The following is a 14,501-nucleotide window of genomic DNA, read 5'->3' on the forward strand; positions in this document are numbered from 1 at the left end:
CTCCTTTAGAAATTTCTTAGAGTGAATTTGCTTTCCAGACCCTTGTTAACAGTGACTAAGGAGAGATTCCCCATCCCACGCTGAAGGCTGTTGGCTGTTACACTTTCTCAAGTATAGTGAGCAAATTAATTCCTACAACCTTTAAAAGGAGATTTTCTTTATTTTAAACTCAGAATTTTAAGCCAGAATCTACTGAGTAGAGATTAAGCCATATAATCTGAAGTGGTTGGGATTTGTGTCAGATAATTTCCATGGTCTGTCATAACCCATTTCACTTTGCATTAGAGACATGCAATTAGAAGCACTAAAAGCTGGTAAAGAGAAGACTGAAAATTGTGTTGGTCTGAGACTCAATTTTTTAGGAAAGTTTTTCTAAAAATTTTAGGTAGGAGTTGCTGCCCTGTTCATAGCAGCAACTCCTTGGATGTAGCATTCATATTTTTACATAATGAGATGAGATGTATTGTTTTCAAATCTGAAAAACAGTTCTCATTACAATTTCTCTGCTTTTCAGATCGCCATACAATGTTTATATCTAGTTAATCCAAAGGTTTCAGGGTTCATAACAAAAACCTAATATCATTTAATTTTTAAGTTTGTTAAGCACAAGATGTAAAGGGGAAAGTCTCTAGTTGGAAGATGTTAGGACAAATCTGCCCTGCAACTATGTTTTTGGGAGCTATCAGTTCATACACTAGTTCTCAGCCTCACACTTGTTGCGTGCACACATCCACCTTTACAGTCAGGAGCCACTTGTATATTTATGTTGCTTAAGACTTTCCTAGACAAAGGATTTGATGACCTTTCTGTGAGAAGCACTAGGAGCTCTGTTGTTTGCAGAAGACTTTGGAAATTGAGCCATGGAGTCAGAGCACTGCTTTTCTTTGTCCTAAGATTCTGTCCTGGTTTAGGTGAGGTATAAAGACAGTGTTGTCAGAGAAATGTTTGCAGAAAAGACATTTAAGCCTTCCAGTCTAAGACCAGGTTCCTGTCATTGCCAGAAGAACAAACTGCTGGCGTGACAACGACAAAACTGAAGGAAATGGGACAGAGATCTGATGGAGATTCCCCACAACAATCTTGGCAAGTTAGGCGAGAGTGCGATGCCCTCTGCATGTATGAAATTCTGCAGAGCATAAGCAGTAACTGAGACCTCAGACGACGGAACACCCTTATTTCTTTTTCCAGTTTTTGAGATCCTCAAGATTATATTGATACAAGTATTTTAAAATCCACTATAATTATAATATTGTCTCTGCTGAATTTGCTTTCAAATTAATTCTACTCAGTGTTGTGGCAAATTAATTTTGGAAAGCCATTAGAAGCATCAAGGTACATACATTTGAAGTCAGTTTGTTCTTAATAGACTAGCCAAAACCCACAAGAAAAAAAGAAAATTCAAAAAATTGTGGAGAAATTAGTAACAGGAACTGAAGGGTTAATATGACTGTAATTGAGTCGCTACTTGACCAGGCAAATTATATCCCCATTCACTGGGTGCCATTTACACAAGTTTTCCATGATTTCTTTCCTAAGGTAATAGGCCTAGCAGCTAGCTGGCTGCTGTTCCTGCTCTGCCTCAGCAGCTGTCATTTTGACATATTTTGTGCTTTCTTTAGAAGAGAGAGGTTGATTGAATGTGAGAAAAGTGGAACTTTGACAGGCTGTCAGAATCCCTTGCAGCACAAACCTACCTGCCAGCTAACTTGTTTCAGGTTTATTTCAAAAAAAGATTTCCAGCACACAAACTTTCATTACTAGCCAAGAAGGTCTTAAATAGGTAGCTTACATTTTGTCAAAATCTAAATTAAGTAATTTTCACTTCAAATTGGTTTAAATTTCAGGAAGTCCAGATATCTCTGAAAAAGAAAAAACAAGTTCATTTCCTTCTGTCCGTATGCAAAGACCTAGGTGCATGAATGATGTTGTTCTTTGCTTTCATTTTTTTATTGTAATGTGTTATTTGTCCTCATTTCCTCAGACTTCTGGAATTCCAAAGTTAGTTCATTAATTGGTCAGGAGTAGGCATGTTGTAAATGATTGTTCCTTAGTAGAGAATCAAGCTGGGAGGAGATGTAGCTGTTATTACTAATGGAATCAAGCTGTTATAATTAGTAGCAGACAACTATTTACACAACACATTCACTTATTCACTCACGTAATTCACTTATTTGTGGCCAGCCTTCCTGGGCAATTCCAGCAACATATTAAGTGGTAGAAGTTGTACTTGTATCCTCTTGGCATCTAGTTAGGTGTTTGGAAAGGCCCTCAGAGTGCTTTTTGCTTTCTGAAGTATAAGTATATATTTCAGAAGTCTTCATCTACATGTAGCAGCTACTGCCCTATTGGACCTGGTCTGAGTAACACAGCCCATAGCTGGTGGCAGTGTGGACTAGTGGTCTCAAACAGATTAGGCCTATTCTTGGTGTTTATTCTTGCAGGTACAACAGAGCTACTAGTCTGCATTTTAAAATTCATCTTGAGAAGCATTAGCACAGTAGCTTTTTGGGAAATGCTTTTCCTTTGTCCCAGCGTTTTCTGATAGCTATGTCTCCCTCTAAATCTATAAATACCTGTAGAAACCATTCACTCAATTCATGGATGAGTGGTTTTTATGAAAGCCAAAAATAAAAAGAAATGAGATGATCTCAAGGAAAGAGACTTCTCATCATTCACTTTGTCATTTTCACTTTGCTTGGTGGCTTGCATGAAAATGGTTAGTGACAATATACAATATTTATTCATCTGCATGATCAGATACCTTTAAAGACACATCTATAACTTTTTACCTGTACCAGCTTTGGTATTTGCATTTACCTATATCTGCTAAATGCAAGTTCTTTTGCCAATCTGCGTGCAGTAATATGGTGTTACCTATGGAAATCTCTTCTACAGTATATTCAGTGATTAAAGGGAACCTTACATTCTACTCTGGTCCTACAATAATTCTTATAAATCACCTATTCCGGAGTAGGGTAGTACTACACCTGCCTGACTGAAGGTGCACCTAGCTAGATTCTCAGCCTGAATCCGTGATACCTATAAAGTATTTGTCCCTCCTAACGATTTGAGGACATTATGGAGCTATTTATAGCAAAATAATAGAAGAAAGGTGTAAAAGATAGAGATTAGTATAACTGAACTGATTGAAATAAGAAGTGAATCATGTGAATGGGAGATACAGTGAGCACAGAGGTGAAAGGACACCAAAGAACACACAGACCATCTCCCTGTGAGACTAGACACCTGGCTTACTGTACTTACCAAAACTTTCTTTGCCTTTTTTCTCCATATTTTGTAAAACTCTCAGTGTACATTAGCTGGTCCTGATGTGTGTTGGATCCCAGTTGTTGTATAAATATACTTATTTATTACAGAATTCATATATAGGTGGGTGGAAGAAACCCAAGTCTGACACAACACAAACCAATTTGATAATGTAGTATAAATTCCTACCTCTTCTATGTCAGGCAGTTTGCAGGATGCCTAAGTCTAATTCAGTCCCACTCTAAGCCTGGCCTAGGCTTGCTAATAATGTCCAAAAGTGCTGCCTGAAGAGGTTGCCCTTTATCACAGTCACTGAGTGTCATTGACTCAGATAATATCAGTAGTCCTAATGGCAGTCACAAGGAACAATTTTTTTTTTTTTAAATTAAGGCAAGAAAATTAAAAAAAAAAGAGAGAGAGAGTGGCATAAGTTGATCTTGCTGGTGTGCCATAGCAGTTTTTGTTTACACTGAAGGAAAGAAAGCTTTGTCATACTGAATTGAAGGAAAAAAAGATCTTTCTTTCAGGCAAGGCTCTGCGTTTTCCTTGGGAGAAATGGAGAACTCACAGAGACCCTTAGGGTCAAATTTGTGTCTGTGACTAGCTTTTCATCAGGTTAATGAAAGAAAATGTCAGAATTATCATGGAATCATAGAATGGTTTAGGTTGGAAGGGACCTCAAAGCTCATCCAGTTCCAATCCTCCACCATAGGCAGGGACACCTCCCAATACAACAGGTTGCGCAAGGTCTCATCCAACCTGGTCTTGAACACCTCCAGGGAGGAAGCATCCCCATTCTATTTTCTTGTCTCAGATAAATTTTTCCTCTCCTTCTAAACATGATTTTACCTACCTTATGTGTCCCTGTCCCGTCCCCCCCTCCCCCCCACCCTTGCATTGTGTATTCATGGGTTTTGCAGTATGATTATTTGAATTACTCCTTATCAAAACATGAAAACTTGCAAAAAAGAATAAACCCTTTGCAGCACTTCCAAATACTGTTAGTCAAACAAGAAAGATAAAGCAATGGAAAGTATTTCCCAAAACAATTCAGAATGCTTTTAGAAAGTATTCTGGTCTGCTTTTACTGCTTATTTATCTACATTGTTTGCAACTGTACAGAGTCACAAATTACAACACTTGGATTATTTCAACTCAATCATTGGGAACCCAGAAATGATTTAGAAGTCCACTATGTACTGGGATTTTTTTTAAAGCAGTCATTTACTGAAAAAGAGTGCAAAATTGTGAAGATTAGTAGACAAAGTAAGAATTTTGTGGGTTCCTTCCTTGAGAAAAAGACAAAAAAAGGACTGTGTAGAAGCAAATTAATTGTAGGAATTTCACTGTCAGAATAACTTGAGGTTTGATTTAATCTGGAGTTGAGAGAGCTTGCTGAAAATTCAGTCTGCTAATATCTAAAAGTTACATACTGCATCAAACTGCAGAACATGGCATTGGGACACAGGCTAGAATCCTGACTAAAGTTCAAGACCAATTTCTCCACCCAAAAGCAACAATGTAATGGATTAATTTTTTATGATTGTTGTTCAGAGAAAATGTGTCAGTTTTATGCATCTGGAGAATCTCATATGGCACCTTAGCCCAATTCAAGCTTTCCAGTATTGCTGCTATGCAAATGTTAAATCAGAATAACATTAATAATTAAATTAATCAGTGTTTTACTTTTCTATGTGAAAGATTTTTCCTGTTTGGAGATACATGCTCAAGTTTTTTGTGTTACCCTCGCTTCTCTGCTGGGGGGGAGCAGGCTGTGTTAACCCAACACACATGTACAAAGTAGTTTCTAGACAAAGCTTGCCATAGGACATTGTTTGCTCTCCTATTTCTGTTTTTTTTTTTGTCTACTCTTTTATCATTTGGAGCTAATAAATTTAAGTGCTGGGCATGTAAAGAGCAGATATGGATTTCAAAAGACTGCACAGTTTGCAAGATTTGCACATGAATCTATCTGTATGCAGACAGAAAATTGTGTGGTGTTCTGTACGGAATATTAAGGACAATACAAGGAATGTGAGAATCCATATAGAGTTTGTTTGAATGTTAATAAATTATGGAATCACTTTGTTTTCTGACTATTGGGACTTTCAGCATATGAAATATTCACTTCAGCACACAGAAGTACCTTGTGCACTATTTTTTATGCCGGCTCAAATCATTGACATTTGGGTAAAGAGCAGAGGTGTCCTTAGTGGCAAAGGAAAGTGAGTTTTCAGTGCATGTGCAGCATACTTATCTTTCCATCCTTAAATTTGATGATGTTACTGTTAATTGTTGAATTTTTAATTTTCTTAATCTTACAGGCATTTCTATGAACTTCTAAATCACTGGTTTTGGCTGAAGAGGGTTGTATGCATGTGGGCATGCATCTGTGTGGTACTCGAGTTTCCACTTGCCAAGTTAATTGAAAGTTAGATTAGGTGTCTGTGCAACACAGTGACAGGTGCATGTTTAGTTATACATTTTAAGGTGTATGTAAGTGTATGTATATGTGCATATCCAGCATGTAAATATGTACATGCACAGCCTCCATAGAGATAAAATCACAAGCATATTTGCAGATATGCAAAATATTTATGACCATACACGCATTATAGATGTGTATGCTAAGACAGTTTTACTCCTTCCTGAAATCATGTACTATATTCATACTCTTACCATGCTCTTCTCTGAGGAAGTTTCTGAACTCAGTGTGATTAAGGAAGGAAGAGGGTGGTCCTGCCAGGCAGTATTTTTAATTGGAAATGAGAAATAGCTAATTTTCTCACAATAGTAGACATAAGTAAGGACCTAGCAATATCATAGAATCATAGAATCAACCAGACTGGAAGAGAACTCCAAGTTTATCCAGTCCAACCTATCACCCAGGCCTGTCCAAGAGGCAGAGGAAGCAGAAACATGCTTTCGTATGAAATTAACATTGTCTAAAATTACCGCTGAAGTATTTAACATGCTCCTCCTTTTCAAAAACTTAAGAGAAATTACAAGCTTATAATTTTGGTTTCCAATTAATGACAAAAAATTTTCCTTAAAGTGGTTTTGCTACAAAGTAGCCATCTTCTGCAACACAAAATGCTTGCTTGCCATGTTGATCCTGCACACCATGGCTTGGAAGCAAAGAAGCAAACAAACCGTTCTGGAAAAGAGGCCCAAAGTCGTTGTGATACACCATTCCTGTTTCCATGCCAAGGGCCAGGCTTTTAAAGGTAGGACTTTGTCAGAAGAGGAGACAAAGATCTATAGAACATACAAGTGGAATAGGCCATCAAAACATTCTAGGAAGTTAGCACACTGAACCTGGAGGCAGGTTCATATCATCAGATGGTTCGATATCCTTTGTGCTCCACTGAGATCTGCCAGGAATTAAATTAGTACTTCTGAGGAGGAAGCACACTGCTCAGTGTCTGTCTTTGGCAGTATTTCAACATTGCAAGGGGCTGGAAGACTCACAAGTATGAGGCTGAAAATGTAAACCACTACATTTGCATTATATTGTCCTTTATACTTATAGAAACAAATTAACTTTCCTTTTATAACTGAAGGGAATAAACTAGAGAAAACATTAAAACATGCATCTTTGCAACAAAGTAAATACATTTACTTACCTCATATATACACACCTACAAGCATCTACTTGTTAGTATCTGTAAAAGGAGATTAATATTAAGGTATGGAAGAAACACCATTTAATAACATTTCTTGTGGGAAATTCATTCAGGTGATGATTGTAATCACATTAATTCTCTTCCACATATTTCATTTGCTCATCCCCAGTGAGGCACTGCATGAATTCTAAGGCCTTTTGGAACTTGACAGTGTGCCACAGAGTAGAGGAAAACAAGCATCAAAGCCAAGGAAGCACACTTGTCATCCCTTCTCTCGCAGGAAAGATCGTGGAGTAAACTTGGTCTCTCATCACAGCCAAATTTCACATTCTGTGCTGAACTCTCATACTGGCTTTAGTATTTCACTTTTCTCCAAATATCTTTCATGCTGTTGTAATTCTAATTAAATGCAATTTTAGTAAAACATCAGATTGTTAATTTTTTTAATTAGCTGTGATATTTTAGCTTCCACATCTATCTTTCAGTCTTTGCTGTGTGTTTTGAGTTGGAAATGGTACAATTCTATAGCACATATACATAAAACAATCTGTATTTTTCTTCTAGTTTGTGTGTTTTATCCTTACACAGAAAGTTTTCATTTAAAGGGTAACAACCTAATATTCTTTTTCCTCCTCTTTCCTCCTTTATGGTAACTAAAGAATATATATATATATATATATATATATATATATATATATATAAATATTTTTTGCAGGAAATATTACAGGAATAATTAAAATAATGATTGAAATAGATTTGTGGTACAATGACATGAATGGTACTTGGGTACTCCTATTATTTCTCTTTGTTCAAGTTATTGTGTAATACTTGTGACCTATATTCTCCAGAAACCTGTTTAATGTTAATGAGTTAATGTTCCTCAAGTGTATAGAAATTCAGAAAAGGAGGCCACTGGAAATGCAAAGTACAACATTGGGTTTTTTTAAATATTCTTATTCTACAAATCCAGCATAACCACAATGCATGTATGGGGCAGGGAACTCGGCATATTTTGCAGCACTTGGTGTGTTTAGTACATAGAAGATCTCACATTCAGCATGTGCTTGTGATTATGTCCTTGACCTGTGTAATATTTCCTTCCTAAGTAGTTCATAAATGCATATAGATATTAAGTTTTCATAATAACATACAAAATCCTGACATCCCACAATAAACTTTTTAATTTCTGCTTAAGAAATTCCCAGTAAACCCAGTTTGGTTTCAAATTTCTTTATGTGGAAGAGTTCACTGCACCTCACTGCACTCACACAGCTGCATTTGCTACTTGCTGAATGACAAATTCAATTGAAATATGTTGAGAGATTATTATGGGATATTTAGATACACTAGCTTTACTCATTAGCCCACCTTAATGAAGTAACCATCCTCAGATATTTGTTTCTCACTAATCATGCCCAGAAAGTTCAAAGGAAATAGAGCATTGTTTTTCATAGTTTGTGTTGAGCAAATAAAGGTAGAACTGATAGATAGATGGTGACCCATATAGTCAACTATTATTTGAGTACAGGGTGGAGGGAAGCACCTTTGCAATATGTCATTTACTGAGGATTTTATAAAAATGTAAGTGTCACTACTTGAGTTCAGATTAGGAAACTCAACCTGTCAAGTGTCTGATTTTTACAAAACTCTTCCTTTGCCCTATAACCTGCATTTTCATGAGGCTTTATATTATTTTTTCAATCAATAAAACTTGAGAGCAGTACTTACTTGTTGAGATCCAAGGTTAAGTTCCACACACTTCTTCCAAACAGAATTCTACAAAAAGCTCCCTGATGACAGCTATTGATTAAGGGTGCAGTGCTCTTCCCTACGACATGGCACTGAGACGAGAAGCGTGTTAACCACCTGGAAATTATCCTGAAAGTGAGGGCAACACCTGGAAATGTTGAATCCACAAGAACAGAAAGTGAGGTAAGTAGCTCATCTTTTATTTTGAACAAAGAAAATGACAGTAACAGATCAGTAATGGAGCAAAATTAGTTATAGATGGAGGGATGGCATATGACTCTTTGGCTGTGTGACTATGATTATGCCATGTGACGCTGGACCAGGTTGCTACTGCTCCCCTTTTTCACTTTGCTCATGTATTAGGGTCATGCCACAATCTCACTTCACATTTTCACTGTCCCTCTATCAAATGCTGTTAGAAGAATCTCTTCCCAGGTATCACTGGTTGCCTGGGCTGCTCTTGTCTAGTCGAGACAAGGTCTGTTGCATGGGCTTTGGAGCACTGTTTCTAAAGAAAACAAACACTATGAATCAGTGTCTCTTCCATAACTACCTTTATACCATGTTGTCATTCCTAGAGGACAAAGACTGCCAAGTGTCAGTTTATGTATGTTATGTATATTTTATGTTGGAATCTCTGGGAGAAATTGTCAGGATTCTAAAATAGAAAAGTGAGGAGAGCACACACCCTGAATTATCAAATGAGTATTTCTGTACTTTTAGTTTTTCACCATATAAGGCTATTTTACAGAAATTGGGAAAAGCAAAGCATTGTCCAGCTACTCATGTGCCAAATATTTCCTGATTTATTTTCTTGGTTTGTTTTAATAGAACTAACATTAAGCACATAGGTTATCCTTTGTAAAGAACTTCTATCTTGTCCTCCTAAATGCACTTCTTTTTCAAAATCTGAACTGAGCAAACACATGTGAATAAAGAGAGAGGGACTATGAGAAGAACCCTAAGGAGGTCTTGACCCTGTAATCTTTGATATTGCAGCCCAGCATGTTAACATTAAACCACTACATCACATTGTGCAGAAGTGTGAGTTTAAAGGCCAACAAACCATACAGTTTTTCCCAGTCTTTCACAGTTACAGAAGCACCTGTTCTAAATATATTTGGGCTGTTAATTTCTTAACAATGAGCTGTGGCACCTGAGCTACTCAGCAGGGGCTGTAATGTTTACTTGCCTCCAGGTCGAATAGATGTTTATGCTGAAGCATGGACAGACTTTGGGTTTTGTGACAAATCATTTCCAATGAACACCACTTTCCTGAGCAGACCAACTCACAATCTTGCAGAAAAGATTGGATTCTGTTTCTGCAAGCTGGTAGATGAATGAATGGCTTTGCGTAAATGCGAATGCCAACACAAACCTATCAAGTTAGTGTGTTCCTGCTATACATCTGTTTACCTCTGTTTTTTTTCCTGCAAATGGACAATGACTTTCTTGGCAACATTACAAAATGCACTTTGTGTGTGTGTATGTATGTCAAGCACATGAATGCACTCCATACAATTTTTCTCACAAGGATTATTTTAAAGTATTTTGCATATTCAATCTCATCTAACTTTACAATAACATCAGTGATGTGCTGTAAAAACACTTCAGGGAAGGGAAAGTAGATTGTTAATACTAGTGTATCACCTGCCATCTGGACACACTTAACACATGGTGAGATGTAAAGAACCAGCCATTTGCGGAATTTGATCCCAGAGCTCACTTTCAATCAGGTAAAGTCATGTCTAGACAGGCACAGCTGTTGTACGTACATAATGTAGTTTGTTTAATTTATGGCTTGATTGTGTTAGAATAATGCTGTATTGGGAGTAGTGCAAAACCACAGTGCTCTGCTAGGTGAATTGATGACATTCAAGGTCAAAGGAGTGTGATCCATGCCAGTGTCTCCACTGCATGTCAGGATATATAACAGCTTCATCAAGAATGAAGAGAACTGTAATTTTGCACATCACGTAGTTGTTGTAAGGGCTGTGCTAAAATACTCCTACTGATATCTTTAGGGTTCTCCACAAAATAACTATATCAGTTCATAATTCTTCAAGTATAGGGCAGACAAAGATTGATGTTTCATATGCCTGCCTACACTGTGTCTTTGAGCTGAGGGATCATGCACCTTTCATTTACTAGCTTTAACATGTCTGGTCTTGAAAATCTAAGTGGAGTCTTATCTAATTATAGACATCTTTACAAGGTAGTCACAGAATGCTGTGAAAGAAGTAGTCCATCTTACTGACACACTTCCTTCTATTGACAAGAATATTTCTGATAATTGAGGCAGCCATACTGAAATTTCTCTGCAAATTCACCCCATGTCCTGAATATATATTTGTATGTGTCTTTTTCTTCTTCAGAAATATCCAGATGTTTTATTGGGTTTCCTTAACTATTGAGTTTGGCTGAGCTGGAGTTAATTCTCCCCAGAGCATGTTCTTAGTGCTGTTTTGCAGTGATGTAGCTGGGTGTTGATAGCACACTGGGGCTTTGGCTACTGCCAAGCCAAGCACCAAGGCTCTGCTTTTCCAACATTTCCCCCCTAATAGTAAGCTGAGGGGTGGGTGAGACCTTGGAAGGGGACATGGCTCATCTAAACTGACCAAAGAGGTATTCCATACCATATGACATCAGCTCAGATACAAAAGCTAGGGAAAGAAGGAAGTGTAGAGTCACTGGTTGATGACATCTGTCCTCTGGAGCAGCTGCTACATGAATTGGAGCCCTGCTTCCTAGGGAGCAGCTGGACATCTTCTGTCGATGGGAGTAGAGAACAATATTCTTGTTTGCTCTGCTTCTGCACACAGCCTTTGTATTGCTTTTCATCCTATTAAATTACTTCTTTTGGTTGTATTTTCCATCTCCTCTGTCTGCCTAAGAAAGGGAGTGATAGAATGTCTCCCAGATAGGGCCGGACTTACCACATAAAAATGTAACTTTTCATTAAGTAGCAGCTTTATGATCCATGTTCTGGGAACGTATGTTCAGTAAGCAAATACCACCAGTCAAATACAAACTCTAAAGACAGTGTCAGGCACCCTTACTGATCAATGTATGTAATAGAATCATAGAATGTCAGGAGCTGGAAGGGACCTAGAAAGAGCATCTGGTCCAGCCCCCCTGCCACAGCAGGATCACCTAGAGCAGAACACACTGGAATGCATCCAGAGTGTTCTTGAATATCTCCAGAAAAGGAGACTCCACAACCTTCCTGGGCAGCTGGTTCCAGTGTTCTGTCACCTTCACAGTTTAAAAAATCTTCCTCAGGTTCACATGGAACCTCCTATGCCTCACCTTCTTCCCACTGCCCCTTGTCCTGTCACTGGGCATCACAGAGAAGAGGCTGGCTCCAGCCTCCTGGCACTCACCCCTCACATATTTATAAACATGAATGAGGTCACCCCTTAGTTGTCTCCTCTTCAAGTGATATTTCTAGGATACTTAAGCATATATCGATGCTGAGCAGTACACTGTGTTAAGTTTGTGTAGACCTCTCATGCTAACTCTTTCCTGAGCTTCCCTACTGACCTATACATTAACTCTGAGCACCGTGACAGTCTGTTCATATCTCACACAGGCATGTAAGCGTTAGCATGGAAAAGCTGAAGAATGGGTTTTGAATACATCGATTCTGAACACAAACTTCCAGATGCAGGATAAGGATCACATACAGTAGGGCTATAACATGAGCACCATCTTTGTGTAGTAGCCACACAGGAAAAAAACAGAGAGCAAGAGCACTCTCTCTCTACAGGTTAAAAGGGGATAGTGAAACAAACCTTGAAAGGTCATCAAAGGTAGACCAGTCAGTTTCTCCTCTCCATTGGCAGATGGCACTAAAAACATTTCAGTCACTTATGTCCACACACCAGTATGATTCTGTTCTAAGAGAGTTGTAATCCTCCAGAGCCTGCCATCTGTTACCTTCACTAACATATGCACTATGAGGTAGGTATGTACATCCTTTAGGGAAAGATGGTGGCATCCCTTTCCAGAACAGGGCTGCTATTCACCACAACTGGGCATATTAAAATGTGCTAAAAATTCAGTGTTCACCAACTACAAATATCATGTCTGTTATATATCATATAGCTAAGGAAAGAGAGCTGTCTATTGCTTGGCCATTTCATTGATCCCCAAAGGCTGGGTGTTGTCTGGAATATGCCAGTCAAAAGCTGACATTTAAAGTGTAAATTTAGCATTTGTCAAAAATTGCAGTCTATATGTGATATCTTTCCTAGGAATATATCACTCTTCTGAAATGTTTATGTAATGTTAAAATCCCCATGATTACCTCTAACAACAGGCAGCTTATCTTCTTTCTCATCTTTGAAGTTATGGAAGGCCCTCAGGAGTTTCTGCAAAATAGTAGCATTGCACCTCCTTATTTCTCTGTTGAAGACGACGCACCTTTTCCCTGCTTTTGTTATAGATTCAGGCTGACTTGGATGGTTTAAAATCTCTATAAAACAAGATGAGTGGTGCACAGTTTTGTACTTAACACATCAAGATTAGGTAGGGTCAATAGCAATTGGAACAAGAATTTGAAAAGTATAATGGGAAAGTAAGTTCCAAATATGACTTGGAGTGATGCTGGCTGATCAACAGTCAGACACCAGGGAAAATAAAAGACATTCCAAACACCTAGAAAATTAGTATATTTGTCCTTTTTCATACTTGTTCCAGATTTTATGGCTACTCATGCTGTCTTGCCCCACAGGATATTAAATAATAACAGTCTTCAGGCAGCAAGAAGAAGAACTAATTGTCATTCTTCTATTTCACTGCTGCTGCTGTAATTGGAAGTTATCTTCTTATAACTGCATCTGTAGTGAACAGTTATTATAATTCTTGTCGTTAGCTTTTCTTTTATTTTTTACACCAATAAAATAATATTTCATACTAGTTCTTGCATGATTTCAGAACACAAAGAAGCACACAAGACCAATATATTAATAGTGTTGTTTCTGTGCTCTTAAATGCAAAGGTGGCTTTTACATAGCTAACAGCAAACATGCAGCATGACCAGTAAAATGGAGGAAGGTAACAGCTGGAGAACACAAACTATGAATAGGGGGACAGATCTTTTATTTTAATCCTTTCTTAGTCTGTACCTAGTGTGCTGAACATAGAGTTTGAGTGCTGTGACTAAGTATAGCTTTGAAATTAATTTAGGTCAAACTGAATCACTTTAAAGAACCCAGAAAGCAAGCTTGCCAGCTCTTACTCAGATCAAACAGGTACACTTGTAAAATCATTTTTTTTACATCAGCTTTTGGCATATATTAAGAACAGGTGCAAACATTTTATCAACAAAGTATGTTCTATGCAGTGTAAGCATGGTGAAGAGACTCCCAAGCTCTTTGGAGTGAGTGTTTTGTCCCAGACAAGTGAAAGGTAGTCTCAGCTCTTTTCCAACAGCTGCATTTTATTAGCGAAGAATGCTAATTTCATTTGTTAAATGTTAATATGCTAGAGTTATAGTACATGATGGAAGAGGAAACAGAAATGTAAAGGTAGCTATGTATCTTAAAGTGAGGCAGATGCTCTTTTAACTTCCAAAAGGGGTAAAAGAAAAACACTTCACGCACAGAATTGGAAAGTTAAAATGGAAAGGCTATTCACAACTATAACTACATACAACAGTACAGAAGCATATAAAATACACCAAAAATCCGTAGGACACACAAAAAACACATTAGTACAGCCAGGTTTATAGAGATGCAGGACTTATGGGTATGAAATACAATTTGAGTCCACCTTCTGGACACTCTAGACCTTAAGAGTTCTAAGTGTGCTTCCCTTAAAGGCACCTAGCCTCAAACTGCCAGACTATGACATTTT

At 37.8% G+C, this 14,501-nt stretch overlaps 1 protein-coding gene across 30 annotated transcripts in view; it reads left to right on the forward strand.

Annotated features, from left to right (window-relative positions):
- TENM2 (teneurin transmembrane protein 2) overlaps window positions 1-14,501 on the forward strand; it is a 1,869,083-nt gene that overhangs the window by 757,592 nt on the left and 1,096,990 nt on the right. For all 30 annotated transcript variants that reach the window (XM_064161561.1, XM_064161557.1, XM_064161558.1 and 27 more), the window contains one exon: window positions 8,666-8,825. The gene's annotated coding sequence lies outside the window, so the exon portion shown is untranslated. The remainder of the gene's footprint in view (window positions 1-8,665; window positions 8,826-14,501) is intronic.

Source organism: Pogoniulus pusillus, chromosome 22 (assembly GCF_015220805.1).
Source record: "Pogoniulus pusillus isolate bPogPus1 chromosome 22, bPogPus1.pri, whole genome shotgun sequence".
NCBI classification, from domain to species: domain Eukaryota; kingdom Metazoa; phylum Chordata; class Aves; order Piciformes; family Lybiidae; genus Pogoniulus; species Pogoniulus pusillus.